This window comes from Globicephala melas, chromosome 8 (genome assembly GCF_963455315.2).
Source record: "Globicephala melas chromosome 8, mGloMel1.2, whole genome shotgun sequence".
NCBI lineage: Eukaryota > Metazoa > Chordata > Mammalia > Artiodactyla > Delphinidae > Globicephala > Globicephala melas.
The window spans coordinates 59,440,775-59,446,646 of NC_083321.1; positions in this window are offsets into that span (position 1 = coordinate 59,440,775).

Sequence of the window (5,872 nt, forward strand, 5' to 3'; positions counted from 1 at the left end):
CCTAGAGACTGTCATACAGAGTGAAGTAAGTCAGAAAGAGAAAAACAAATACTGTATGCTAATACATATATATGGAATCTAAAAAAAAATGGTACTGATGAACCTAGGGGCAGGACAGGAATAAAGACGCAGACATAGAGAATGGACTTGAGAGGGCTTCCCTGGTGGCGCAGTGGTTGAGAGTCCGCCTGCCAATGCAGGGGACACGGGTTTGTGCCCTGGTCTGGGTAGATCCCACATGCTGCAGAACGGCTAGGCCCGTGAGCCATGGCCACTGAGCCTGTGCATCTGGAGTCTGTGCTCCGCAACGGGAGAGGCCACAACAGTGAGAGGCCTGTGTACCGCAAAAAAAAAAAAAAAGAAACAAATCAACAAAATGAAAAAGCAACCTATGAAATGGGAGAAAATATTTACAAGCCATACATCTGATAAGGGGTTAATATTCAAAATATGCAGGAAACTTTTACAAATCAATAGCAAAAATACAAATAACCTGACTTTAAGATGGGCAAAAGACCTGGATAGACATTTCTCCAAAGAAAAAAATATTTGAAGATCATAATAATGAGTTCAACTAAAACACAAGCCATAGGTACGTGATGCATGGCAACCTTTTTCAACAACGGTCCCCCGATAAAATTAAATCTTACAGAAAATATTTCGAATGACTTTTTTTTTTTTAATTCTCTTAAGGATGGTGCCATTTCTAGATGCAATGGAGAAAAGTTAATTCATTACACACAATAGATACTTTAAGCATTGGGGCATAATTCCTTCATTGAATACACAAAAAAGACTTGAATTGAGAGTCTGAGAAACAGAGAAGGGTCAAGAAGGAAGCCTGGGCTTCAGGCTTGGCACCTGAGAAGCTGGGAGTTCTATTTACTGAAACTAGAAACACAGCACTCCACCCCCACCACTCTGGTTGTAGAGAGTTCTGCTGCAGCTACGGTGATATTTCTTGTCCTTTCTGTGCAATCTTCTTGGATGTCCCACAAGCAGAATCACTCCTCATGTCCTGAAACCAAGTTCTCATTTTTCATTCCCCTACATTCCTTCTCTACCCTCAGTTGGTTGGACTTTACCCTGGAGATGACAGAAAGTCAGTGTTTTGCAATCATCAGTTCAAGGGCAGGCCCTATGCAGATGTATCTGTGCAATCTCACAGTGCCTGCCACAGGGCAGGTGCTCCCTATATATTGAGTGAATAACTAGTTATGCATTTATGATGACTAAACCCTTTGGAACTTCCTAAGCAAGAAAGTGACTTAAGATTTGTCTTTAATTGGATTACTCTGGCTGCAGTGTGTAGAATCTCCTAGAGCAGGTCTTCTCAACCTCGGCACTACTGATATTTGAACTGATTAATTCTCTGCTGTGAGGGGCTGTCCTGTGCATGGTAGGATGTTTAGCATCCTACATCCCTGGCCTCTACCCACTAATTACCATTAACTCTCCTGTCCCCAGTTATGAAAGCAAAAATGTCTCTTCAGACATTGGCAATGTTCTCTAGGAAGCAAAATTGTCCCGGAATGAGAACCACTGCCCTGAAGGGAAAAGAAAATGAAAGATCAGTCAGGAGGCCATTCACCACATAATGTCATAGGAGGAAGAAGAGGGAGTACAGTCACATTGATTGAAAATGTCTACTATGTGCTGGGCACTTTGCATATATTATCATATTTTAAAGAGGGATATGGGATAAGAGAGCTCTACTCCCATACCAACTGCCCCCTAAAATCCCTTCAGGGTTACCTGAGGTCAAGCTCCCAAATGATTAAACCCTAAAACAGACACCATCACTTTCCCTGGCCCCATATAAACGCGGTGGAGTCTAATTCCCACGCCATGTCAAAGAGAAGTGTTTGACATTGCTCCATGGATATTAATTTAAGTTATTCTGGGGAGGCCTCAAAGTCACTTTCCAGTCAGATCCAAGGGGGGACAGGACAGAGGTTCTTTGCACAAGGTGGTCAGACTCCAGACCTTGGGTATCTTATTCCTTTGTCCAAGCCCTCAGCCACCCTTGGGGAGCCTCTCCCTGGGGACCGCACAGCAGCTGGGCAAAGAGCTGAATGTTGGAGCCGACCAGTTTTCCTGGTGAGGTCCAGCTCAGAGGGCCCTGGAAGGTGCCTGTGCATTCACTCAGCAGCCTGGGGACTCGGTTTGCTCCCACCAACGCCCGCTGATTGCTGCTGGTATTAATAACATAAGCAGCAGGAGGCTTTGCACCAGAATCAGGGCTGTCTGGATAATTATCTAGTGGCCTAGGACCAGTCAGTAAATTACTCTGTGACCTGAGAATTCAGCAGGTTACCACCATCACTCAGGCCTGCTCACTTTATTGCTCTCCCCTCCTGCTGCACTGACATTTATTTGTCTCGTTTACATTCAGAGCATTGATTTCATGCCTTTTGTTTTCTGTCTTAGAGGTGAGAAGTAGTTTCTTTAGGAAGGCTGGTTCTCAGGTCAGTGGGATAGCTGTAGTGACACAGGGAGGGGGGAATACTGGAGTTTTTGTTTTCTGCAATCATTTAGTGTGCTCCTAGCACGTCAACACCTGCTCTCTGTGGTACTCCCAAACACATTTCTATCTTTTTTGTCAGAGTTGTGACACTCTCTAGTAAACCGCCTGTATATGTAAACTTGCATATTGGGGAAGGGGAGGTCAGAGAAGAAAACTCAAATCACTCCCTCCTCACACACTACACTTCAGCTATACCAAATGGGAATGGTACATTCAAGTTAACTTTCCCAAATTACTTGGGGTATTTGCCTAAACTGTTCCCTTTATCTAGAGCACTCTTTGCCCTCTCCTGCATTGCACTCTTATTCATCTTTCAGGTCTTACCTTAGATGTCACTACCTGCACCCCGCACCCCCACTCCGACCCAAGGAAGCTTTTCTTTGCCCATCCAGAACACAGTTACTCATGCCCCTTCTGGGCTGCCATAGCATCCTATACCTTATTTTTATTACTAAATTCAGTTGGTTGCAATTACCTGTTTTCTTGTCTGTCCCATCTTTCAGACTGTGAGCTCAATGAGAACAAGAACCAGCTCACATCTGTTCCAGGTCCCCATTTAAAGTGGCCAAAAAAATGTAATAAGTAGACGTAGGAAGATATACCTTAACTCTGTTTTCCGGCAAACTCGTTTCCCAGCTTCAGCTCAGCCAAGACACTCACTTACATATCCAACACCACTCTTCAAAGAGAGCTGTCATGAAGTTTGCCAGTGGGGAACCTACAGCTTCAGCTAAGGACTTTATTCCCATTCCCTGCAATTATCTACTTTATCTATCCCTCTTTTCAATTCACCAATTTCTATAAATGCACCTGAAGATAATCCTGTAACTATCATTTATTGTTCACTTTAACTCCATAATCCATCTGAAAAACACAGATATTCCTGGCTCAGCTGATTAAACTGCTCTATAACCTTGATTAAGACATTTACACGCATTCAACCTTGATTTCCTCTTGCATAGAATGAGTCCACGATCTCTTAAGTGCCTTCCATCATGAAAGTTTTCTGATTCTAAAATTTGAAGTATATTTTGTGATTCTGCACCATAAAAGTGGCTACCCTTCCCACTTTCTGCAAAACCCTTCTAAAAACTATTTTTTTTTTTTTTTTTGGCTGCATTGCATGTGGGATCTTTCGTTGCGGCATGTGGGCTCAGTAGTTGCAGCATGAAGCCTCTCTAGTTGTGGCACTCAGGCTCCAGAGCATATGGGCTCTACAGTTGTGGCACACAGGCTCCCCAGATGTGGCACGCAGGGTCAGTAGTTGCAGCACACAGGCTTATTTGCCCTGCGGCATGTGGGATCTTAGCTTCCTGGCCAGGGATCGAACCAGCGTCCCCTGCATTGCAAGACGGATTCCTAACCACTGGACCACCAGGGAAGTCCTGTAAAACCCTTTTTGATAAACAAAATATGAATCAAGTAATTAATTAAAGTAAATAATTTACATACTTTTTCCACAAAGGTGCAGTGTGAAAGATCATAATCTGGCCCCAACTTACTCATCCAACCTGCCCACTCCATTATCATCACAAACTGCTTCTAACTCCTCTCTGCACAAATGCTTTTCTAGCCAATGTGCTCTCTTACCTATGATATTCCATCTGCCTTTCTCCTCTATACACCTGGAAAACTTCTAATTCTGTTTTGAAACCCAGCCGTGGTTAACTCCTCAGGGAAGTCTTCCTTGATTTGAGATGCAGCATGGCATAATGAATAAGGGTTTAAACTGTAAAGTCAGACAGATTTGGGACTCTAATTTGGCCCACCACCTATGGTGGTGGAAAACTGACTTAATTGATCTGACCAAGCCTCAGCCTCCTCATCTGTGCAATGGGCATAATAGTTCCTACCTCATAGGGCTACAAGGATTGAATGAGGTAACCTAAGGAAGACATTTGACTCAGCTCCTGGCAAATAATAAGTATTGTATAATATTTAGCTATTATTATTGACTCCAGGTTAAAATTAATCACTTCTGATGCATACTTATCAAGCCGAATTTTACAGGCCTGTCTTCCCTACAAGATTATGACTTCCTTAAAGTTCAGAGACTTATTCATATCTGTATTCCCAGAACTGTGCCCAGCACATAGTAAGTAACGAATAAATGTTTTAAGATAAACTGAATTATACATTTAGAAAAGAAAGGTATTCTTAAAAGAACAAGAATTTAAAATAATACTTTAAATAAAGGTAAAATAAAAGTGTACAACATGTTATCTGATCATGCTCTAGACTGGCTGTGACACTTTCACATTCACGTTCAGGTTTTCACTTTGGTTTTCACAGTGAATTTATGTGGCAGGTATTATTATCCTGAGTTCACAAATGAGAGAAAGGACCTTGATTTTGCTTCAAATTCACAGAGCAATTTGCAGAACCCAAACCTGTATCACTTTTCTCCCCTCTTATGCTTCTCTTGCCCACCCCCACCCCCCAAAAAGGAGCAGCTCAACCACTCTTAAAACTCAGGTGTAAGATTTTAAGCTTCCACAAGTGATCCCTCACCCAGCACCCAATGAAAGCAGGCACAAAGACAGGGTCCTTCTCCCAGATGCCATTCCCGCTGGTTACTGCGGCCCCTACTTCTTCGCACGCTGGAGGAGAAAGCATGCATGGGCTGTACATTTTGCCCTCAGCATTCAGGAGACACTTGGTTTCTGCCAGTGCTTTGAGCTCCTCCAGGCTTTTCCTGTACTTTTGTGCAGCTGAGAAGGTGAAGCATAAGGGTATCAAAAGCTGCAAACAGTCCCTACCTCTGGAGACAGGCATTTACTAGAAGAAAGAACGGACCAATGGCTCCCCAGAGCATTGTTCAGCCACATTAGAGAAAGGATTAAGCAGATACATTCAGCTATTCTAACAGATTTTCTTTAAGCTTTGAATACGCCTCTCACCCTCACTCAGATAATCACATTAGTTTTGTCATTAAAAGCTCCCTTTTGTAGAAAGTACCTAAACCGCTTAAACCACCCAGAGAGGTCGCATACATTATCAAACACCAAGACAAACAAAAGGGATTTTCTGTTCCACATCTCAGTTTTCCTTATTCCTCAAAAAATCTGGGAAATCAAGGTAGAAATTATTTTGCAAATGGATAGTGGCAGGACAGCAATTCTCACTCCTTCCTTCCCCGGGAAGTCCCTTAGCAATCAGAACTGGGAAGACTGAAAAACTTCTGCGCTGGGGCCAGAAAAAAACAAAAGTTTAGCCAGGGATGAAGACAGCAGAGAAAGGAGGGGGGTAGAAAGAGTGTGCTTGCCTCTCTGCCACAGGAAATTGCATTTGGAACCAAGGAATGATAGAAAAGCACAGGATTTGGGATCAGAACATGCCATTTAC